Source organism: Coenobita brevimanus, chromosome 35 (assembly GCF_032717465.1).
Source record: "Coenobita brevimanus isolate Jiangsu-jjx chromosome 35, ASM3271746v2, whole genome shotgun sequence".
Classification (NCBI taxonomy): Eukaryota; Metazoa; Arthropoda; class Malacostraca; order Decapoda; family Coenobitidae; genus Coenobita; species Coenobita brevimanus.
The window spans coordinates 10,764,853-10,791,092 of record NC_136988.1 but is presented as its reverse complement, the minus strand read 5'-3'; positions in this window follow the sequence as shown (position 1 = coordinate 10,791,092).

Here is a 26,240-nt window from a genome sequence, read left to right as displayed (position 1 = left end):
TTCGGTTGATCAGTACTTTTGTTTACAATGTCTTCCTCAAAGTGCCTTTAAGCTTCTCTCCTTATCCTTGTATAATAATTTCTTGCCTGTTTATATTTGGTATTTGATCTCTCATTGTTATGCCGTTTGTATCTACTCCATAGCAAATCTCTTTGCTTTCGTACATTCACTATTATCCATTTCTTTATCTTATTTCTGTTTCTTTGCGCTGAGAGATATAGTATTAGCCTCCTGCTTTATACAATTCAGAGCATTTTCTCTATATAACATTTACATCTTGTCCTCTAAGTTCCTTTTCTCAATCTGTTTCTATAAAGTACTTTTCTAGGTCATGATAGCTGCCCTTATTGTAGTTTCAGCTCTTTCTGTAACTTTCATTATCGCTAACTACCGTATATCATATTCCAACTTGAAATTGCGATTTAATACTGCATGTTCGCTTTTGCCGAAAGGATAGTGATACATTATGTTGTCAGTTTCATTTTCCTGCCTAGTAAATATAAGATGTAGTAATGATGGCTCTTTTGGTCCTCTTTTTCTGGCATTTTCTTTTACATGTTGTGTTAGGAAAAACTGGAAAAGAAACAGGAGCTTTTATACCAACAACTTTCACAGCTTCTTACATCTAAAGTATTCCAATTTATAATTGTGTTGAAATTTCCTGTTAGTATAATTCTTTCAAAATTTTATTCCATTGTATGAAGTAGGGTTCTTAAACTCTGTATTACACTTTCTGCCAAGTCCTGAGATTCACATCTATCCCAAGTGTTTGTCTTCTCTGGCATGTGCGGTATAAATCTGCCACCATTATTTTCCTTTCTGATGTGTTAATCTTCACTGCAATTAATTCTCCTTGTGAGGGTATTTCTATTTCTATCTCTTTGACATGGAAGTTTTTCTTTGTTAATATCATAACTCCTTCTTTTTTTCAAATTTCTATCTCTACTCCATGTATTGTATTCATCAATACTTTGGGTGTCATTGGATATCCATGGGGTTAATTTTTGTTCAGTTAGGCAAACATATGAGGTTCCTTTTCTCCAGTATAGTCTTATAATATTATCTCTAATAATTTGAATACTGTTCCATCAACATTTGAGTACATCAGCTTGGTCCTGTTGTTTATATATTTGACATGGTCTGAGTCTACTACAGTAATCCCTCATTTATCTGTACATGCAGTACCTAGACATGTTCATTATCCAGATACTGGTCTTTGGCTCAATTTAACCATTATCATAATTTAGTTGCTATTATCTGGACACAAAAGTCCCTGAGAACTTCAACCGACCAGCTCCCGTGACCACACCTTCGGTATCGTGGCCGCTGAGCTCTAGCTGTGCGTGGGAAATAGGCTGTAATCCACAACCCGAGCTAAAATATCCGTCCACCCCTGCACTGAATGGTCGAAGTCCTGTGCTGGTCCAATCACTCCCTACGAACATCCAGCACCCAAGTATTACTCACTGTAAACCACAAGCAGTGTCAAAACTTCCATACGCATCCCCACTGAATGTTCAAAGTCGCACGGTGTTCAAAATTAGTCTTTCCCAACTGCCACCTTGCATGTTCTACACCGAATGGCGGGAATCCCCCCGCCTCCGGGATTAGTGCAAAACCTCCCCACCATGTGCACCTGTCTGTTCCCTATTGAATGGCCAGAGTTGCCTGGCAGGCTGCATTAGTCAAATACACTGCCTGAGGCGGTGATGAATTGGTCATCCACTGTTGTCGTTACGTGATAACCTTTGCTTGAGCAAACAGAAGTGAACCCTGCATGCAAATGTCAATTTGCCGTGTTTTGCTTCCTCTGTGCTCAGAGGCAAGCGTGGGGTGCGATATGGAAGTGCAGTACTCACCTCAGTTCCCGCCTTTGTCACTGTATGATTAGTCATGCTTGCAAGCGTGGCTGTGAATGCAGTTGCTTTTGTGGTGGTCCCCTACCTTTTTCAAGTTGTGGCCCTCTTCTCCTGCATATTCCTGTGTGTGTTGATGGCCCCACCACCACCTGGGATGTGGAAGAGGAAGGTTTTGACACTGGAGAAGAAGTGTGAGATACTGAGCAAGGCTGATGGGGGCTAGACCACCAGACACATACCACGGGAATATCTATCCCGTTAACATTGTTTGATATCAAGAAATCACAGGACAAGCTTACGCAGTACAGACAGGACTTCAGCGAAAGCACACATAGGGGTGACAGGAAGGTAATGGCCCAGGCCCGCCATGCTGTTATCGACTGATGAACATGTTGTGGTTTCACCTGCAATGTGCTGCTGGTGTGCTTGTGTGTGGAAATGAGATGAAAGCTGCAGCCGAGAAGTTTGCATGCCTGCACAACGTGCATGACTTCAAGGCTTCCAAAGGATGGTTCTTTCACTTCAAGCTTCACCAAGGACTTCCAGGCCGTAAGGTACATGGCAAGTCCTTCCTTGGATGCAGCAATAGAGGATGTAGATCCGTTTTGCCAGAAACTGCAGCACCTGATCATGGACGACGGCCTTGTCATTGGTCAAGCCTATGATGCTGATGAAACTGATCTATTCTACCACTCATTGCCCAGAAACACCCTGGCAGAGGAGAAGGAGAAGACTGTACCTGGTCACAAGGTATCCAAACATAGTGTCTCTGCTCGTGCTGTGCTAATGATAATGGGATGCACCACCTCAAACCCATTATTGTTAGGAATGCAAAACAACCACATTGCCTCTGAGGGGTTGATAGATAGTCTGCTTGTTGTGTGGTACCATTCTGTGAACGCCTGGTTCGCTCCCAAGATCTTCAGAGACTGGTTCCATTGACACTTCGTCAAGGAGGTTATCTGTTATCAAACAGAGGTCCTTGGTATTGATCGCAACAAGGTGAAGACATTCCTGCTCCTGAACATGCCCGAAATCTGCAGTGTTCAGCTGGGTGAACGCATGGATGGAAGTCTCCATGAAAACCCTGAAAAGAAGTTGGTCTCGTCTCCTCCATGGAATCGAAGCCAAGCACGACTTTGAGGGGTTTGACTTGGATGATTTCCACTGCTGTCTTCGAACAGCAGGAGAGCAGGTGGACGTCGACGTTGTGGAGAATTGGCTGGATGATGACTACTGTGATCCTGATTATCAGATGATGTCTAATGACGAGATCACAACTGCTGCCATTGTGGGCATGAACGAGGGCAGCGACACCAACGAAGACAAGGATGAGGACCCTGACTCACAGCTCCCTGGAAGTCCATCGCTCCCTCATCTCAGTGACCTATGTGTTGAGTCCTCAGGAGGTGCTAGAGTATGCCAAGCAGGGAATTGCTGCTGCTTAGCCTGGTGATAGAGCTGTGGGTAGTCAGGGATGCTGTTATCCTCTAGCAGAATCGTCGGTCCTATTGTCAGACCAGGATCGACTCCTTCTTCAAGCCTGCTATCCCCAAGAATGCCAGCCCATTATCACCACCACCACTTCGTTTCCCACCTTCACCATCAGACCCACAACAGAGCACATCGAAAGCCTTTGAGTCTCTGTTGGATGTAAGTTTGTGGCTGTCTTCAGAGTCTCCTGAGGTGGATAGGTCACCATCACCGCGCCACATGTCAACACTCATCTCTCAGCTCCAGCAGGTAGAGGAGGAGGTGGAGGACCTCTTTGACCTTTGCAAAATGTGAAGGTTAGCCACTAGACCACATAGGACAAGTGTACACTTGCTGGAGATGTGTGGGTTATGAAGCCTGTCTGCAGTGCGCTGGGTTGTAAGAACTCTAATCGAATGTTTTTTGGCCGGGAACTTTTGTTTTGTTTTTTTCATAGTTTTCTTGGTGTTTAAATTTATTTTGGATATTCCAGTGTGTGTTTTGATGTCAAAATATGGCAGAGTGACCTGAAAACTGTGCCAAAATTAGGAGGGGGTACTGTACATACAGTAGTGTATAGGTAGCTGTTTTTTTTTTTTTTTTTCATAGTTTTCTTGGTTTTTAAAATTATTTTGGAATTTCATGTGCGTTTTTTTATGTCTTTAATGGCAGAATGACTGGAAAACAATGCCAAAATTAGGAGGGGTACTGTACATACAGTAGTGTATAGTTAAGGTGTTATTTATTTTTCAGTGATTTTTTTCGCATGGTTTTCTTGCTGTTAAAACTTGTTTTCGATATTTCTATGCATGTTTTGATGTCTAAATATGGTAGAATGACCTGGAAACACTGCCAAAATGAGGAGCGATACTGTATATACAGTAGAGTATGGGTAGGATATTTTTTGGCTTCCAATTTTTTTTTTTTAATGGTTTAATTGGTGTTAAAAATTATTTTCGATTTTCCTATGTGTGTTTTGATGTCTAAATATGCCTGAATGAGCGGAAAACACTGCTAAATTAAGCAGAGGTACTGTACAAATAGGTTGGGTATAGGTTGGAGGTTGGGCATATGTTGGGTTTGGGTACAGTAGGGGGAATATTGTCCACTATCTGGACATTGCCACTACCTGGACATGCCTTTGGCACTATCATGTCGGATAATTTAGGGACTACTGTACCTGTCTTTTTCTAAGTCCCTGCTATTTATGTGCCATTTTCTTACTTGTTACCCTGTTATTCTCCTGATCTTCCCTCGTTTTTTGTTTTTGTTTCTTCCCTCTTTTCTTTTAGTAATCCCCATTCCTCCTGAGTTAGGCCTCTTTTTATCCATTTTTTTATGCATCTGATTCCTTGTGTTTGTTGGCATTTTTAAAAATATTTCTTCTACAGTGTTCGCTATTTGGAAGGTTACTTTCGGGGGCCTTGACTAGTTTCTCTCATGTTTCCCTCATGGTTTCTCTCATGGGTATTCCTCTATATCTTTCCCTTAGAAGTCCTTTGACACATCTTTCAGTATGTTCATTATATTTACCATCTCCTTTTGGTCTCTAGAGATTTTGTTTCTTATTCCTACATGTATACCTGAGATTACTATATATTTGTTGATCTCAGCTGACTCCTTAATCAGCTTTGGGCTTTTTTTTTTTAATGATTTCTTTTATTTCCTTTCTAATAGTTTTATCTCCAACCTTGTTTTTTAACTCTTGTTTTATTTTTTTTCATCTCAGCATACGGGTATGTTCCTTTATACTTCATCGGTGCAATTCCTCATCATTTCATTTGCCTGAGTTATCTTCTCATCAATATCACTCTTCTGCACTACTAGACTGTTTACTTGCTTAATTTTATCTCTATCATTCTTTAACGGCTCCAAAGATTTCTCATGGCGTACCACAGTGCACCCCATTTCACTTGTTTTCTTTGTCAGTGAGTCTACTGCAGCCGACAATTCATCTATTGTGTGTGTGTGTGTGTGTGTGTGTGTGTGTGTGTGTGTGTGTGTGTGTGTGTGTGTGTTGATACGCTTTACTAATTCTTCATTTTTCCCCTCTGTATATGTAGTTCCTTTCTTATTGCCTGTGTTTTCAGATGAAAAATTTACTAAAATTTTTTCCACTTTCTCTACTAATATATTTTATGTTTCCATTTAACCAATTCTCCGGATTCATCATTCTGTTTTCTCGTGTTATCGTCATTTCTCTTACTTTTATCCCCTCTGTCACCTACTAGAGGCACTCATGCAAAGTCACCAATCTTACAGACACATAATTTTTACTTACAATTTAGCCTCCTTGCTACCTGCCCTGGTGGTATGACAAACAATCTGATATTCGCTGTGCCTCAGCATATTCCTCGGATCACAGATTTTTTATGTATACTTACCCTGGACTACACTTTTTCGCATATACTTGCTCTACTATTTTAAATCATCACTTAATTTATCCTAGTACCAGCCTTGACTCATTTAAAGATACTCTTGGGTATGTTCAGTAGTACAGCGCAGCGATGTGGGTCCTTCCTCTCTCACTGTCACTGTGTGTGTGTGTGTGTGTGTGTGTGTGTGTGTGTGTGTGTGTGTGTGTGTGTGTGTGTGTGTGTGTGTGTGCAAGATATATAAGCCAAACTGGTTTGACTCTATTTGGACAATATATGGTATAATTGATAAGAATATGAACCAGCACAGGCATCGATATATAGTTGAGAACAAAAGATCACAAATCATGGTCATATAGCAAGGTCAACTTAAGTAACCTGATCATAATGAAACAAACTTTGGTAAATGAATTTAGAGTAGGACATGGATATGGTGAGTCAATTTTGAGAATAATCAGTCAAAGGTTAATGTCATGAGTGGAATAAAAAATATCTGCCCTATGTCTCATCTTAGATTAGGTTTCAGCCAGTTGATGTGAAAGAATTAAGAGTCAGCTAACAAATATTTGGTATTCAGACCAATAAGTACAAAGTTAAGATCACAGGACAGGGTCAGTCCGAACAATTCTGATCCAGTTTAAAAGAAACTTGATGGAAACATCAAAACAGGCAAGGATGAAGCAATTTGATTCCGACAACAATTGGTTTAAAGTCATGGTCACGGGACAAAGAAAATGTTAAGCCATCAGGCCAGTTACTGAGAGTGGGCATTGCAGTCTCTCATTGTTTTTTGTCATTGTTTTCGTGGTCCTATTTTTATTCCCCCACCCCCTCTTTATTTTTGATTGGTTGCTTAATGTTTACTGTGGTCGTTCATTTACCTTGGGCAGATTTTAAGCCGCGTTTTTTTCTCAGTGTTTCTGTACTGTGTTGAACTTTTTTTTCTTGGTCATTGTCTAAGAGGAGGACTCTCTCTCTCTCTCTCTCTCTCTCTCTCTCTGAGCTTCCTTTCCGCTTCCAAATACTTTCCATTTACCACCGTTATTCATCATTATGTATACATCATAATGAACTTTTCTTTCCCCCTTAAACTTAGGATGAAGTAGGATCAAGAAACAAATAAAAAGAAAGTACGATGGTGGAACTGTCAACAACATAGCTAGTTAAATGGCCCACACATTCACAAAATTATATATATATATATATATATATATATATATATATATATATAAGTGGAGGGATGGATTGGAGAATTATATACATGAATTAGGGGTAGAAAGACAATGGGGCGGCAGGCAAATGAGAGAGAATAGTGCGACGTGGAGGCACATTGTTTGTGTCCATCCCATACGGGATTAGAACTCTTAAGCTGCAGGTAGGTAGACAGATAACTAGATAGAAAAGAGTAGAGAGTAGAATAAGTAAAATATTCCGCGATGATTTTTCCATGAATGTACACCGCACCTAATCATCATGGCTTACATCATTAGATCACACATTTAGGAAATTCCATCCAGTCATCTTACCTTGTAGACTGGCTTCGTTCGGTAGTCTGTTTTGGTCACTATGTCGCTCGCAATCACCGTCTTCACTACCGGACACTGTTAAATGGTTGGAGAGAGGAATAAACTGATGTGTTATTACGAATTATAATTGCAAGTTTTATGCTGGCATGGTAAACCTTGTAAGCTATCAAGACATAAAGAATACTTCCTAATTTAATTGATAATGAACATATATATAAGCTAAATCATTAATAACAGAAATATAAAAGTTGCACCATCCTGTTCTTATCTCTGCCCCCTCTGATTAAGTCTCCCATAAACGTGATTTATGCTAATTTTACTAATAAAATAACATGGTAATTCCTCCTTATTTAATGATATATTATCAGCTACAGTTTCCTTTTTTTAGATTATTTTAACTGAGAGTAGTTTTCAAGTTGCAGAAGTTAAATGGGGACTAACTTTGTTCCTTAAACATTACAGTTCTTTAATCCTGAACAACCTTACCTAGAAATAACGTATATTAATTGTACAAAGGAATTCCTTGAGCTGAAAAATTTATAATTCAACAGACGTGTCTGTTTACGACTGTTAGGTCTTTTCAGCTGTGGTTTAGGGTTGTAATGAGTGTAGTAAAAACTTGTCCAACTCTTCATTAATTTATATCTTTCAGTCTACCTCTACACACACACACACACGATATATATATATATATATATATATATATATATATATATATATATATATATATATATATATAAATATAAATATATATATATATATATATATATATATATATATATATATATATATATATATATATATATATATATATATATATATATATATATATATATAAATTGAAAGGATGCGAAAATGTGTAATGGATGCAAGAGCTTATAGAGGTTGGGGGAGTGGACTTTCTGACCACTACTTGGTGGTGGCCAGAATCAAGGTCCAATTAGGACGGAGAAATAGAAGAAAGGAAGGACGGGAAGAAGGAGTATTTGTAAGGAGAGTGGAAAAGTTACAAGAGGATAAGAAAAAGGCAGACTATAAGAGAGAAGTGGGGAACGATTGGGGAAATATGAATTGCAGCAGATGGGGGACGTGGAAGGTGTGTGCAGGATATTAACAGAAGAAATATGTGCAGCATGTGATGAGGTGTGTGGGATGAAGAGAAGACGGAGGGGTGTGCAAGGAACAGCGTGGTGGAATGAAGAAGTGAGACAGGCTGTGGCACAAAAGAAGAAAGCATACAATGAATGGATGAGAATAAGGGCCTTGAAGAGTTGAGAGGCAGAAGAAAGAGTTATATGTAGAAAGAAAGAGAGAGGTGAAAAGATTAGTAAGAGAGAGTAAGAAGAGAGTAGATGGAAGGAACTTGAGTGTAAATTGGAGGGACTGTAAGAAAATGTTCTGGAAAGAGGTGAAAAGAGTAAGACAGGGTGGATGTGAAGTTAGCAGGGGAGTGAAAGATAAAAATGGTAGATTACCAGTGGAGAAGAGAGAAAAAGTGAGCAGATGGAGAGAACACTTTAAGGAATTGTTGAACATAATGGACGGAAGTAATGCGAGTATAAGTGGCCTGGTAATGGCTGGGAGAAGGAGGGAGGTGAGAAGGCAGGAATAAATCAGTAGGATAGAAGTTGTGGAAGCAATGAAGAAAGTCAAATTGGGGAAAGCCCCAGGAATTTATGGAGTGTGTGGTGATATACTGAAGTATGGGGGAAAGATAGTAGTAGAATGGATGTGGAAGATGTGCAGATTGGCCTGGGAGGAAGGTAGAGTCCCGGAGGATTGGAAGTCAGGTATAATTATTCCCTTGTACAAAGGAAAAGGGGAAAAAGAAGTGTGTGGTAATCATAGGGGCATCTATCTTCTTAGTATAATAGGAAAAGTGCATGGTAGGATACTTATTGACAGAGTTAGAGAAAGAACAGAGGAATTAGTTGGAGATGAACAGGGAGGATTTAGGAAGGGAAGAGGTTGTGTAGATCAGATATTCATTCTTAGATCTTTAGTGGAAAAGTTTCTAGAGAAGGGAAAGAAGTTGTATGCAGCTTTCATGGATTTGGAGAAAGCATATAACAGGGTGGATAGACAAGGATTGTGGAAAGTATTAAGAATATATGGAATATGGGAAATTCTTGAATGCTGTGAAGAGTATGTATGATGGTGCTAAGGCTGCAGTGCGTGTGGATGGTGAACTGAGTGAATTTTTCCCTTTGAAGGTTGGGTTGAAACAGTGATGTGTCATGTCTCCATGGTTGTTCAATCTGTACATGGATGGGGTAATAAAAGAGGTACAAGGTAGGGTAGTGGATGTTGGAGTGGCCGTGGTGAGAGAGGGTAGTGTTTGGAAACTCCCTGTACTGTTGTTTGCAGATGATACTGTGTTGTTCAGTGAAGACGAAGGAGAGCTGCAAGGCTTGGTGGATGAGTTTGGGAGAGTGTGAAAGAAACGGAATCTAAAGGTGAGTGTAGGGAAGAGTAAAGTGATGGTCTTTAAGAGAGGTGAAGTCAGTGAATGTACAGCGAAGTTGGATGGTGAGGAATTGGAAAATGTGAGTACGTTTAAGTACTTGGGTAGTGTGATGAGTAAGGATGGAGGTTTGGAGAGTGAAGTGCTTGAAAGGGTACAACGGGGAAGAAAGGTTGCTGGTTCCTTGAAAGCAGTGATAAGAAGCAGGGAAGTGAGCATGGAAATGAAAAAGTTACTACATGACAGTATTGTGATACCAACTCTAACGTATGGAAGTGAAGCTTGGACGTTGCTGGAAGGACACAAGTCAAGAGTGAGAGCAGTGGAAATGAGTTATTTAAGAGGAGCCTGTGGATTCACACGGAGAGACAGGCTTACAAATGAGGATATAAAGGAGCGTTGTGGTGTGGATGTGGATGTGGATGTGAGGTGTTTTGGCCATGTGGAGAGGATGGAGGGTGAAAGACTGACGAAGAGAGTGTAAGTGAGTGAGGTGGAGGGAGGAAGAGGGAGGGGGAGGCCGAGGGTGAGATGGAGGGATGGGGAGGATGGGTATATGAGAGAGGGGGGGTGTGAGTTGGGAGCGGGGCAGTGAAATGGCGGGGGACAGGGCGACGTGGAGGCGATTTGTTTGTGGCCACCCCGAACGGGATTGAGACGTCTGGTAATAGATATATATATATATATATATATATATATATATATATATATATATATATATATATATATATATATATATATATATATATTGTGTCGTCCGTGTCCCACACTGCCACAGGATTCAACAGCAGTAGATCAGTATAGGAAGGACGTTGTCCAGTGCGTTGTTCTTCCTAGAGGCAGCCTTTCGGTGTACAGCAACACAGAGCAGCACAGGCTTTGTAAATAAACACTGGCTTCTTAAGTTCACTGTCTGTATTTTCCAGATAATTACGCTTAATGCTTGCCAACTTCACTTCGCTATTTTTACAAGTACCGGAGATATACAAACTTCACTAACTGCACTACCATTGCACTGACGCTGAACTACACTCAGACTGAACTGAAAACCAATATTTCTCTAGTATTTTCCCCATTCTTATATAAGCTTCCAATTTTTTAGGGTGTTCTACTACTTCTCCACATTTCTCGTGCATTCTTGAGGGAACATCGGTTACAACCGTTACCAACTCAGAAACGTCCAAAACAAGCCAGAGTTTAATTACTTGGCATAACACTCTGAATGCTTTAGCATACAAACTTAGTTGAAATTACATAGTTTACAAACATTGAAATAAAACATAATTGAGAAGAAGAGCATGAAAATTAATGTATAACTCACAAAATACTTCCACTCACAAATTGCAGGCTAACTGGCAACTCTGACGCATTGCAGAACTACGAGAAACATCGGGAATTCTCCAGGACAATCTAGCTAGCAATCCAGCTTCTCAAAAACATATATATAATATGTACAGTTGGGCAAGTAGAAAGTGCGAAAATATACTGGCGTATGTGGAGACATCCGGCAGTTTCCCATAGTAGGTCCACGTATCTTTATTAGTGAATTGTTCAGAACCTAGAGGCTCTGTCAGGTGGAACGTGATTGGCTTAACTGTTGTGGTAAAGCAAATATTCTCATCATATACGCAAATCAAGTTTCATATCTAATAAGTGGCACAAAACAATGTATAGAGAATACAACAGTATTTAATGATCGAACGTGGAATATAATACAGTAATAAGCGTCGGCAATCTGTAAAATGTAACTGGCAACATTGCACAGAAGAGCAGCACGTCAGCTGGAAGTCTCGTTTATTCATGTTCTTTGAAGCTGCTGAAGCAAAGCCTAATGAATCAGACTAATAAATGTTGACCTCTAACGATGAGAACAGGCAACGCTTTCTTTAACGAAACTAATATTGATATCATATTTCATCAGATTCTAGGGTTATTACACTCTGTGACACATGATGTCTATTAAAATGCGTAGGCAGTTAATTAATACTATATTAATTGTTTCCTTATTATTTTTCATATTTCTTCTCAATATAATATATTGATATAAGAAGAAGAAGACTGCGCTGGGCAACAATGACCTTGTAACGCACGGGAGGAGATAAAAAGGAGGGGCAGCAAGCAAGAGGGAAAAAGAAGGAAAGATGGGACAGTTGAAGAGGTAACTAAACCACGAGTATTATTTATATGTTTGTCGTATAAAGATCACACGTTATTTTGGAGAGAACATTATGTTATAATGTTATGAGGAATGAATATTTTGTCAGGAAATATGCTTGCTGTAAATTATTGTGATTTTGTTCTATATCTGCCGATGATGAGATATATCAAGAGGTGAAAAGTTATCAACAGTGGCAAATATATGTCAGGTAAAAACAAACTCTCATAACTGATTACCATGCCGCCCCAGTATTCATTTTCACCACATTAAAAAAACATGCCCTACTGAATGATTAATATGAATTTTCTTGGAAAAGATAAAAGGAGGTAAAACCATTGTGAGATATGTGTTGGAATCAGCGCTGTGCTTATCTCGCAGCTATATCATACACGGTAAACATCCTGGCAATGGACAGTGAATGCTTGTAAGGTATACACAAAAATTATACAACAAATCAAAGAAAGAATATGATTTTAAAGCCCCGTTCACACCATCGTGAAGTGCTCGGCGGGCACGAATGAAAAGCCTGTCATCGAAAACTTTGTGGCACCTTTGACGGGCAAACCAGCGAACCGCCAGTGCCCTTAGTTGAGAGAAATCACCAGACACTTCCCGGTGGTTTACCGCCAAGCATGGGCCAACGAACCTGCCATCCTCAAAAAGTTGGCTCTTTAACCAGAATGTTTTTTCTGCACTCCCTCATTTATTTAATATTTCACTATTACAACAATTAATGTTATACCTAGCTATTGCTTTTTCTTTTAAACTGTTGCTCGGAGTGATACCACACTCAAGCGCTGCCGGCCACCTACTGACAAGTGGCCGACTTTACTGCTTGACCAGCTAGCCCAACCAGCAATGTGGACATCACAATCATACCTGACAAACCTTACCCGATGAGAGCACAGTCACTGCCCGATAGTATGGACGGGGCTTAACAACCTCAATTCGGGTAATGACTAGTGTCAAGCAATATATTCAAAATCCATTTTACCTCTTCAGCCTTCCCTCCCTTCTTCTATTTCCCTCGTGCTTACTTTCCCTCCTTTCTGTCTCCTTCTCCCTTGACCTACAAGATCCTTTTGGCCTAGCATGGTCTTTTTTTTTTCCTTTTTCAATATATTTTACTGAGAAGAAATATTATAGGTAATATGGAAACAATGGATTTAGTATTCACTGCTTATACATTATAATAGTCTTTGTGTGACATAGAGCATATTAACCCTAGAAATTGATGAAAAGTCAATACTAGATTCGTTAAAGAAAGCATTGCCTGTTCTCTTCGTTAGAGGTCAACGTTTAATAGTCTGATTCGTTAGGCTTCGCTTCAGCAGCTTCAGAGATCATGAATAAACGAAACTACAAGATGACGTGCTGCTCTTGTGTGCTATGTTGCCAGTTACATTTTAAAGGTTGCTAACGCATATTATTATACTCCACGTTGGCTCATAAAACAGGGTAGTATTCTCTATAAATTGTTTCCAAACACTTGTTAGTTACTAAAATTTATTTACGTATAATATGATGAAAATATTTGCTTCACCACCATTCAAAAGATCAGCCAATTACGTTTTTTTTTTTTTTTTTTTTTTTTTTTTTTAATACGAGGAAGAAGGAACCAAAGGCCATGAGCCCGCAGTAACAGTTCCCTCCAAGAGAAAAACAAAATACAATAGAGAGCCAAATTCAAGATCCGATCATTTTGAGATGCCTGGACACACTACGTTTGAAAGACTGGAGATCATAGGCAGCAGGAAATACAGACAGAGGGAGACAGTTCCAGAGTTGACCTGTTGCATAAATGAAAGACTGGGAGTAACGGTTAACTCTTGCATTAGAGAGCTGGACAGAAAAGGGATGAGAGTTTGCTGCCAGACGGGTGCTACGCGCCCGTCGTAGAGGTGGAGGAATGCAAGCAGACAGTTCAGAGGAGCAGTGACCATTAAAGTAGCGATAGAAAAGAGATAAAGATGCAACAGTGCGGCGAAGAGACAGAGGTTGAAGGGAGTCAGTAAGAGGAGGAGAGTTAATGAGACGAAAAGCCTTTGACTCCACCCTATTGAGAAGAGCTGTATATGGGGAGCCTCCCCACACATGAGAGTTGTACTCCACACAGGGGCGGATAAAACCCCTGTATAGAGTCAACAATTATGCAGGGGTAAAGAAAGAGCGGAGTCGGCTTAGCACACCCAATCTCTTGGAAGCAGATTTTACAAGAGAGGTAATATGATCTTTCCAAGATAAGTCCCGAGTAAATGAAACCCCAAGCATGTTCAAGGATGATGCAGGATTAAGCTGAATATTATTAAACATTAGTGGGTATACCTGTGGAAGATTTTGTCGGGTTGATAGGTGTAAGAACTGAGTCTTAGATGCATTAAAGACAACCATATTATTTTTACCCCAGACAGAGATATGAGCCAAGTCAGACATTAGGTGTGCCATAGCCTCATCCCTTGTTTCTTGAAGTAACTGTTGAGATGGGCGTTGCGGGAACCGAATGAAAAGGTGAAGGGTGGAGTCATCAGCGTACGAGTGGATAGGGTTAGATGTACAGCTTAGAAGATCATTGATGAATAAAAGGAAGAGAGTTGGTGATAGGACAGAGCCCTGAGGAACACCACTGTTGATAGATCTAGGAGAAGAACGATGGCCGTCTACAACAGCGGCTATAGAACGACCAGAAAGGAAGCTAGCGATGAAGGCACAGATAGAAGGATAGAAACCGTAGGAGGGCAGTTTGGAAATTAAAGATTTATGCCAGACTCGATCGAAAGCCTTTGAGATGTCAAGTGCAATGGCAAAGCTTTCGCCAAAGTCCCGAAAGGAGGATGACCAGGAGTCTGAATGGTAGGTGAGAAGATCGCCAGTGGAGCGCCCCTGACGGAACCCATACTGACGATCGGAAAGAAGGTTGTGATAGGAAAGATGTCTTAAAATTTTTCTATTAAGAATTGACTCGAAAACTTTTGAAATACAGGACGTTAAAGCAATTGGACAATAGTTGGAGGGTTGGGAGTGGTCACCCTTCTTTGGGACTGGCTGAATGAGAGCAAACTTCCAGCAAGAAGGAAAGGTACAAGTTGACAGACAAAGGCGAAATAGTTTGCCTAGGCAGGGTGTAAGCACAGAAGCACAGTTCTTGAGAACAACAGGAGGGACCCCATCAGGCCCATATGTCTTGTTAGTACTGAGGCCAGTGATGGCAGAAAATACATCAACTGAAGAAATTTTAATGTCAGCCATGAGGAAGTCAGAGGGGGGAAGTGATGGAGGAACAGCACCGGAATCGTCTAAGGTGGAATTGGAGGAGAAAGTCTGTGCGAAGAGATCTGCTTTATCAGTAGAAGAAATAGCTACAGAACCATCAGAGTAGAAAAGAGGAGGGAAGGATGATGAGGTAAAGTTGTTAGAAAGATTTTTGGCAAGGTGCCAGAAGGAGCGGGAAGAATTCGAGTTGGAGAGTTGAGAGCATTTGGTATGGATGAAATTATTTTTAGTAGAGCGAAGAACAGACTTAGCACGATTCCGGGCAGAAACGTAAAGATGATGTGATTCAGGGGTGGGTTGGCTCCGGTACCTTTTGTAGGTTTTCTCCTTGTTGTGGACAGCATTAGAACAAGCGTGATTAAACCAAGGCTTTCTTGCGTTAGTCAAAGGATATGAGAAAGGAATGTAAGCTTCCATGCCCGAGAGAATAACCTCCGTAATGCGCAAGGCACACTCAGATAGCTCACGGCCATGGAATGTTTCATTCATAAAGATAAGTGGGCTTACTATAGGGAACTGCCAGATGTCTCCATATACGCCAATATTTATTTCGTACTTCCTGCTTGCCAAACTGTACATATACAATACCATTTTCTTTGGACTTTGATCCTGACCACCATCAAGTGGTGGTCTGCAGTCCACTGCCCCAACCACTATATACTCTTGCATCCATCACACACCTTCTCATTCTTTCATCCACACACACATATTCAATCATTGCCTTCAGTTCATTCATTTCACCATCCACCCTTCTCATCACATGCCACATATACCTACGGATCATTTTGTGCCTGAAGAGGGTATTAGCTATCACCAACCCCCTCCTGGCACAAATGTCCACTAAAGCACTGCCATTCTCATTCATATCTGCAGGCACACCCCACTCACCAACTATTCCATCCACCTTCACATTCCCTACTTTTCCATTAATATCTCCAATCAAAAACACTCTCCCATTCCTTTCAAACTTTTCCAAGCATGCTTCCATATTTGTCCAGAACTCTTCACTCACTCTGCTTGGACGATCTTGCATTGGCGCATACACGCACACAACCGACCGCATTTGTAGTCCAACCCACACAATCCTTGAGCCAACTGATCCATACTCTCTTATATTCTCCTTCCATCTGTTACAGCAATAAACACTCCTTCTTTTGCCCTCTCATTCTCACCTACTCCCGCCCATATACCCCAGTCATACTCCCATTCTCTCACACTCTCACCTTCCCATTTAGTTTCAGTTAATCCACATACATCCACCTTCGCACCCTCAAGCACCTGTATAATCTCTCTTTCACTTCATCATTTGCACCCCTTACATTCCATGTAGCTGTCAATTAATCCTTTGTTCGGCCCTTAGTCGTCACCTTTCGGTCAGTCCCGGTCTAAGGCTTCTTGTTCATATTTTCAGTTAGATGTTTTCCGGGGAGGGATACTAACCCTCTGCTAGCCCAATTGTTTTCACGTAGGAAACACGTGTTGGTTGGATATAAGGTTACCACCCAGCGTTGTAAATGCTTTCCTGGTTCACAAGAAATCATTTGGCTTGCCACTCAGTGTAGAGCTACCCCCCAAAACAGGATATCACTACACCAAGTGGGTGAGCATCAGCCCTTAACGTTCCAGTCAATGACAAACCTTTCCAAGTAGTTTGGGAGGAACACTGCCAATATTTCCCATCCTGCCTGGCTAATGATTCAGGTGTCGGGATTCCTTTTAATCTGCTGCTAGTATTGTGACTGTTACTTGGTCTGGGTGCCAGCAGTTTGATTGCTTTTAGGCTCGCTTCACACGAGCGGTTTTTTCCCGTGCGGTAGTATGACCGCGTGGGTGGGTGTACAAGAGGCATGTCTTCACATGAGTGGTTTTTTCCCGCGCGGTTCGTATGCAGCAGTGCACAGAATACCTCTGAGTTTGTCGGTGTTTGCTGGAGATGGAGGACGTAAAGAAGAGAGTGATTTATGTGTACTTAATGAACAAGGTGTTAAAAAAGAAGAGCCAACGTAAATGGTGGACCCACCCAATAAACAGCTCTAGGCTCCTTCAAGGAGCATTCTACACGATATATTCTGAGCTGAAAGCTGATGAAGAAAAGTTCTTCAATTATTTTCGCATGTCATCTCCTACATTTGAAGAACTTGTGAGCAAACTGAAAGATGGTATTATAAGGCAAGACACAGTTATGAGATCATCCATTTCTCCTGAAGCTGTTGCACTGTTCTTTTCTGGCATGCTCTTTACTTCATAACCTTCAATGAGTGATTGACACACCTCTACGCAGGCCTGTATTTTCTTGTTTTTGTCTTTATAATCTTCTGATGAAGTATCCCATAATGCAGGTCTCTTTTCCACTTCCACTATGAGAAGTTCAGTGTCAAGATGACCTGCCATGATGTTCTGTAAAACATAATTATATTCATAGTGTACCTCTGTTACTACAGTGCATATAATAATAATGATGATAATAATAATAATAATAATAATAATAATAAAACTATTCATATTAATACGTAAAAATGCATACCTGATTGAAAAATGACAGCAGAAGAGTAGCACACCACCTCTGCCACCTCTGAACCACGACTGCTGCTCGGGGAAAAACCGCCGTCTGAAGGGCTCCATAGACTTCTAGAGTATTCCAAACTGCCTGCTGCTGCGCGGGTTGGCAGTGCGCGCGGCTAGTAAATCATTGCCGCGCGGGAATTAAGCCGCGCGGGCAGCGTGTCAAGGGCCTCATTGAACTTCATTGATTTCTAAAGCCTGGCCACCACCATATAGTACATACTCAATGAAACAGACCTGAAGGATGCTAACCAGCACTCTACTGGCAGACTTGCCCCACCCCCGAAGGGCCATCACCACTCTTTCCAGCTGGGCCACGGTCCAATAGGATCTCAGGACAGGTGGAGGCAGGGACAGCCTTGCCATCCTCCTCCACGCCCCCCTCATGCCAGTCCCCAAAGGGCCATCACCCCCTTCCCTGAGACTTTGGCAAAAGAAGGTCTCGGTCGAAGTGTGACATAAGGTGGTCTTGCCATTGTCCTTAACACCCTCCTCATCTCTTCTCCTTAAAGGGGAGTATGGGGGTTGGTGATGTCCTTTCAGTCCAACTGCTGATAGCAGTCTGACTGCTACCTGGTCTAGTTTCTAGTAGTCTCACTGCTATGAAGTTGAAGCACTCAAGCCTACTCACCTGTAGAGCCATTGCAAGTCCACTGCTGAACAAAGGCATCCCTCAACCTTCTCCAGGAATTCCTTGACTGAGCACATCTCTGCAGGTTTTGCCTGCATCTTCTGTATCTCAGCTCTCATCCTCAGTCTGGCCTTTTCATACCATGTTTGCAATCTCTTGGATCCAAATTCAGGTCTCGGTTTTCCATCTGATCCCTGGTTTAAACCCTGGAGTACAGCATACTCTCAGCTCACCGATAGTCAGAACAAGGTTTTGAGCCCCTGAGGCTAGTTTAGTTGATCCACGGTTAAATTGCCTCCAGGGGGTGACTGATCGGAGATCGAGAGTGGGAAGTGTCAACATGAATACGAAATTATTCTATCTGTCAACAAAGATACAAGATAATTTTTGCCAAATATTTCTACAGACTGAAGGGATTGTGAACAGGAGACTGTTAAGTGATATGCAATCTAATATCACAATAATTTAGCATCAAACTTCCGTGTCCTCTCTACATTGAGAAAGCTGTGCAGACCAAACAATAGCTTACTGTTGCTTACTTTTCTGTCATAGAACTTCGTCAACTGTGTAAACATTTTGGCTCTGTTCTATATTTAGCATGTGCTGAAATCCAATATATATAATGAAAATGTGAACTGTTCACCAATAGTTTACTACATTGTGAAATTCAGTTTAGCACTTTTCCTGAGTTCTGTTTGGCAACCTTGCATAATTACGTCTTTGTGGCCGCCTGTCCCCTGAGTACTAGCTCAGTCACACTGTGGACATGGGAAGGGAACAGATTACTGTACCTTTGTGTAACAAAACTACCAGCTGAAGAAACAGTAAGCTTCTGTCCTCTCGTAATATGAACATTTTCATCAATGAATATATTTTTCTGTACCAAAATGGATATGTGTTATCAGAAATTTATATTTGTTTAACCCTTATCCACCAAGGTTTCCCACTATCGCCCACTCTTCCTTATGGAGAATTTCTGAGATTTTGGGATAAATACTATTAATTCAGATCCTAACATCCGCCAAACTATTATAGCTAGTGAAAAAATTAAGTATACATAAGACTTACCAATTCTTCCTCTTTCGAGTGAAAGAATAACGAGGTCTCCAGGTCGTCCCGTTGATGAGTAAAATTAAGTTACAGATGACACATTTTCCGTGTTTTTGCAGGCTAATCTGGTTCTGCGACACTGCCAGTGATCTTGAACTTGTTGGCTAGCGTTGGCAGCGCTGGCCAGAGTGGTGATTGTTACACTGCCCGGCCTCTCAGAATATGCCACTTGTTTTTCAACTTTTCTTTACTCACTGTCATAAGGATGAGTCATCACCCTCTCATGTGGCTCTTCATAGGGTTTTCTGCCCATTTCATAGTGCCATTATGCCCCGTTGATGTATGGGAAAAAGAATAGCTCTTTATTTTCTGTACTCACTTCATGCTTCAATATAATAATATCCCTCTACTACGGCACCTATATTTGCACTTGACATCACGATTATGGGTAACTGCACTTTGAGAAGTAAATGCTCTGGCTGTTTCCTGCAGTATGGTTGAATGTGAGGTAATTACTTGTACAGTAATTGTGACAAATTTGTACTAATCTGGGGCATCATGAAAATATTGCTGATCTTATACACAACTTATATTTCTTGTTCTTCACATCACAAATACACTAATGCTCAGATATTCACCATTATTATCAGGGTAACGAGGGGAAAAATTTAGTTTCAACCAATCAGGTTATTATCCTTCTCCCCATTCACTTTTGGTTTTCTTTCATCGCACTAGATAGGGTTACTCGAGGCATTTCCAATCATTATTTCACAGATAACCATAAACAGTACCACTTGTTGCAATGCACTTGTAAAACTTATAATAAAACACTTAATAATAAAGCACCACCGAGAAGGGTACCCCGCGACGTCACAAACATGCGCGAGGAGGCAAAACGATCAGACCTGTACTCCTTGGTCTGAACCAAGATTCATCCCAAGGTTTATATCGGCGTCCTGAAACTAGGCCTTGGAGTCCAGTCAGTCAGTCTTTTGCTCAATTTCTTATCCCATTTTCTTGCTACATGATGTGCCAACCTCCATTTCTGTTCTTCTATGATTTCTGTAATTTCTTCTCTCCCTCCCAAGTTGATCTCTTCCTGTCTTTCAAAGATATTTCCAACACTGACCATTCCATTTCTTCCATTCAGACTGGATTAGTTTGTTTTCCATTGACTTGTCAGTTTCTAGATCTCAAAACCGTATGTCATAACTGGGATTATGCATTTATCAAACACTTTTCGTTTCACACATACTGGCAAGCTGTTTTTCATTAAGTCTGTGTGTTTACCCAAAAGTTTCCATCCAGTTTTGATGTGTCTTCTTAATTCAGTTATGTGGTCTGTTGTAAGTTTTAATATTTGCCCAAAGTAAATGTACTTCTCATCTTCAAGAACTTCCCTTAATTTGGAGACACTCTTTAGCGTTGTTGGATTAAACCTTAGTTTTACTCCGGTTCACCCATAGTTCTGCATTAAGACATTAAGTCATCTCACATTCCTAGCAATGTCTGTGATGTTTCTGAAGTTAGGCCAGTGATATTTGCAAATCTTAGATTATTTAAATTTTCTCTATTTATGTGTACTCCTTTCTTCTCCCCATCTACGTTTCTGAAAAAAAAAAAAAAAAAAAATCAGAGCATGCTCTAAGTAATTCTTGTAACACTGTACCTCCTTGATGCACGTCCTTCTTAATTTTGATTTTTCCGAGTCATTAAGTAATTTAAGTGTTGCAGTGCCCTCTTTATATGTTCTCATTTACCCCTTATTCCCACAATGAATTTACATATAATATGGGTTCCACTGAGTCAAAAGTCTTTTCATAATTGACAAAACCTAAGAACTTTGGTTTATTGTATTCTGTAGTTTTCTCAGAGCTGATTCATTGCATATAGATTATCAGTAGTCGAATACTCGCTTCGGAATCCTGCCGGCTCAGGAAGTTTGTTTTCTTCCAGCTCTATTTGCGTGTAAGGACTTTAGTGAAGAGTTTGTAAATAACTGATAATAAGCTAACAAGTCGAGTTACTGAGATATTTCAATTTGCTTTTCTTGTAAAAGAAAATGACTAGCGCATTGCGCCAAGTTTTGGGAAGTGTCTTCTTCATTATACATTGTATATGCAAGTTGGGGAGCTGTTTTTTGAACTTAGGTAACTTCATCCGACAGTAAGTGTGCTGCTGTGTCATATTCTTCTGGGGCTTCTAATCTTTTCATACTTTTAATACTTTAAGTTAACGCATTGTTTCACCTGGTGTTACCTCTGGAATTTCACATGTCATCTGAAATGTTAGCTGTTGGTAGAATTGCCGTTTGATGCATACAGAACTTTGTAAAAAACAAATGTCTTTGCACATCATGGTTTCACTATTATTATCATTCAGTGATATAATTTATTGCTTTCGTGGGGCCTTTTTGCTTGCAGACCTGCATTAGAATGTTTCACTTTTCTTTGAGGGTTTCTTTGATCTGATGGATGTTTCCTCTTTTGTTTTTCTTCTCTCTATCGCTTGTTGATAAACTTATTTTACTACGACCCTTTTATTTCTTCCTTGTTTCTTTTTACATCAATCTTCTTTTCTTGAGCTTCAGGGTCGTTTGATAATACTTGTTGGCTTTATATATCCCTACTACCTCTGCTGGTTATCTTAACCCTTTTTTTTAGTCAATCATTCAACTAGTCATCAATCTCAAAATCAGTATAACATTGACTCTAAAATCTATTCTTTATTTCTAACTGATTATATATATATATATATATATATATATATATATATATATATATATATATATATATATATATATATATATATAGTATATGCTGAGTTATATAGTATATGCTGAGTTTGAGATTGAGGAGTACACATAGATGGGGAAAATTTAAACCATTTACGATTTTCAGATATCACTGTCCTAATTTCAGAAACATCACAGACATTGCGAGGAATGTAAGATGACTTGATGCCTTAATGCAGAACTATGGGTAAACCGGAGTAAAACTAGAGTTTAATCCAAATACGCTAAAGAGTGTCTCCAAATTAAAGGAAGTTCTTGAAGATGAGAAGTACAATTACTTGGGGCAAATATTAAAACTTACAACAGACCATATAACTGAATTAAGAAGACACATCAAAAATGGATGGAAAATTTTGGTAAACACACAGACTTAATGAAAAACAGCTTGCCAGTATGTGTGAAACGAAAAGTGTTTGATAAATGCATAATCCCAGCTAAGGCGTACGGTTTTGAGATCTCGAAACTGGCAAGTCAATGGAAAACAAACTAATCCATTCTGAACGAAAAAATGGAATGGTCAGTGTTGGAAATATATTTGAAAGACAGGAAGAGATCAACTTGGGAGGGATAGAAGAAATTACAGAAGTCATAAAAGAACAGAAATGAAGGTTGGCACATCATGTAGCAAGAAAATGGGATAAGAAATTGAGCAAAAGGCTGACTGACTGGACTCCAAGGCCTAGTTTCAGGACGCCGATATAAACCTTGGGATGAATCTTGGTTCAGACCAAGGAGTACAGGTCTGATCGTTTTGCCTCCTCGCGCATGTTTGTGACGTCGCGGGGTACCCTTCTTGGTGGTACAGAGAAAACAAGTAAAGAGGATGGGTAACTGCGAGAAATTACCACCATTTGCTAAGTTATTTTGTCGCCCATGTCAGCATTGTAATATAACTATATTGGTGTTGATCCAATTGGTGTTACTGATTGCTTCCTAATTTATAGCTTCAGTACTCATACTTGATAAGCTGAGTACCCTAATATATAGCTTCAGTACCTTAAACTTGATAAGCAGAGTATACGAACTTAAGCATATCTGAATTCATCGCTATTTGTACCAATCTTATAACTTCCATTATGGTGGCTGTGAAATATTATAGCTGTTCATTCCTTAGAATTAATGCTGTTCATCATCACCGTCATCACTATCAACATAACACTTATCATCATCACTGTCACTACCATAGCTCCCTCAACTTCTATAAATTTCTTACACACACACACACACACACACACACACACACATATATATATATATATATATATATATATATATATATATATATATATATATATATATATATATATATGCCACCACATCAGATAATATATCCACATTACACACCACCGCACCACATCAGATATATCCACATTACATACCACAACACCACATCAGATATACTACATTGCACACACCACCACACTACCACCACAACACACAGCACATCACACCTCCCCAAAGAAGATAAAGATGTAGAGAGAGAGAGAGAGAGAGAGACTTTATAGCAAGATAGATAGATAGATCCATCTATCCATCTTCCATTCCTATGTTGCCCCGTGAGGAGCATAAAAGCCTGGGGCTAGGCAAGTTGGTCCTGAAATTTAACTTTAAGATGAGAGTAACCAGCTTCAGTCATCCCTGGCTGGCATTATGTGATCAATAAACCCCAGCCACCCGTTGGATATAAACCTGCACGAGCTCAATCCGACTGGAGCACCTTCATTACCCACTAAATTAACAGGTGCAATAATTTGGTTATATGGTAACCACCCAGCGCAGTAAATGGTTTCCTGGTGTACAGGAAACCATCTGACTTGTCATTCAGTGTAGAGTCAACCATAAACAGAAGGAAGAGGAGAGAATGAAGAGAAGAAAGACAGAATAGGGAGTGTAAAGTCACCCATAGGCAGAAGGAAGAGGAAAGAATGAGAGAAAGACAGAAAAGGAAGGAAGGACGGGAGGAAAGGGCAGACACGTAAAGCAGCACTACATCGAGTGAGTGGATATATATATATATATATGAGCCTCTGTGGTACAGTGGTAGAGTGTGCGTTTCGTACACGGGTGAACCAGGGTTCGCACCCTGCTAGGGTAATAAACTTTGGGAGTGTTCATCCGGCCACGTACTACATTGGCGGACACAAGGGGTGCTGTGGTTGAACCAGTGTCACTTACTGTAAAGTATGCTTGCACCCAGTCAGCTTGCGCGTACCGATTACACTTGGTTCACAGACTACACAGACATCCAAAGCCATTCCAACACTACAATCACACTTACAAGCACTTCTCACCCTACATACAATCTCTACCAGACAGCCTAAGCCACTTGGTGGAGATACACTGGCTGCATCGTCCCGACTTCGGTCAGGATAGGCTGGTCCTGCAGTGGATACTCAAACGGCCGATGATCATGATATATATATATATATATATATATATATATATATATATATATATATATATATATATATATATATATATATATATATTTGTGGTAGGTTGGGGGTGCTCACCATCCACTCACTCAATGTAGTGCTCCTCTTGGGTGTCTGCCCTGTCCTCTCCTCCATCCTTCTTTCCTTCCTTCTTCTATCTTTCTTTCCTTCATTCTTTCCTCGTCCTTCTGCCTACGGGTGACTTTACACTCCGTCTTCTGTCTTTCATTCCTTCATTCTTTCCACCTCCTTCTGCCTATGGGTGACTCTACACTGAGTGACAAGCCAAATAGTTTCCTGTACACCAGGAAACTATTTACTATGCTGGGTGGTAACCATATAACCAAATTTTGGCGCCTGGTGGTTTAGTGGGTAATTATTGTGCTCCAATCCGGATTGAGCCAGTGAAGGTTTATATCCAAGGGATGGTTGGGGTTTATTGCTCACGTAATGTCACTTAGGGATGAGTGAGGTTGGTCACTCTCATCTTAAATGTCAGGACCAACTGCCTAGCCCCGGGCGCCTACGCTCCTCGTGGGGCAACGTAGGATTCGATGATGGATGGATGTATATATATATAGGGTAGGTAAGTATCCAAGGTACCCCACTGATGCGTGACTTAATCTATACACGGCACTGGTAAGAGTGTAGAGTGATGTCTTCCTTATCCTCCTCGTACAATTCCGTCCTTCCACACACTAGGCCAATTGCTTCATTGACCCCGCAAATGTTCTGCCCTTAGTGCTGAGGAAAGGGCTCAGTGACTGAGCATGTGTGTGGGATATTGTAAATAGTAAACACATGTGCACAAGTGTGTTTTTTTATACGTACAGAAAGTGAAATGTAAAATATTATAAGTTATATCATGTAAGTGTTATGAAATAAGTGTTTTATTATAAGTTTTAGAAGTGCACTGCAACAAGTGGTACTGTTTATGGTTATCTGTGAAATAATGATTGGAAATGCCTCGAGTAACCCTATCTAGTGCGATGAAAGAAAACCAAAAGTGCATGGGGAGAAGGATAATAACCTGGTTGGTTGAAATTAAATTTTTCCCCTCGTTACTCTGAAAATAATGGTGAATATCTGAGCATTAGTGTATTTGTGATGCGAAGAACAAGAAATGTAAGTTGTGTATAAGATCAGCAATATTTTCATGATGCCCCAGATTAGTACAAATTTGTCACAATTTCTGTACAAATAGTTACCTCACATTCAACCATTCTGCAGGAAACAGCCAGAGTATTTACTTCTCAAAGTGCAGTTACCCATAATCGTGATGTCAATTGCAAATATAGGTGCCGTAGTAGAGGGATATTATTATATTGAAGCAAGAAGTGAGTACAGAAAATAGAGCTATTCTTTTTCCCATACATCTACGGGGCATAATGGCACTGAAACAGGCAGAAAACCCTATGGAGAGCCGCAGGGGAGGGTGATGACTCATCCTTATGACAGTGAGTAAAGAAAAGTTGAAAAACAAGTGGAATATTCTGAGTGGCCAGGCAGTGTAACAATCACCACTCTGGCCAGCGCTGCCAACGATAGCCAACAAGTCCAAGATCACTGGTAGTGGTGCAGAACCAGATTAGCCTGCCAAAAAACGGAAAATGAGTCATCTTTAACCCGCTCCGTCCCGACTG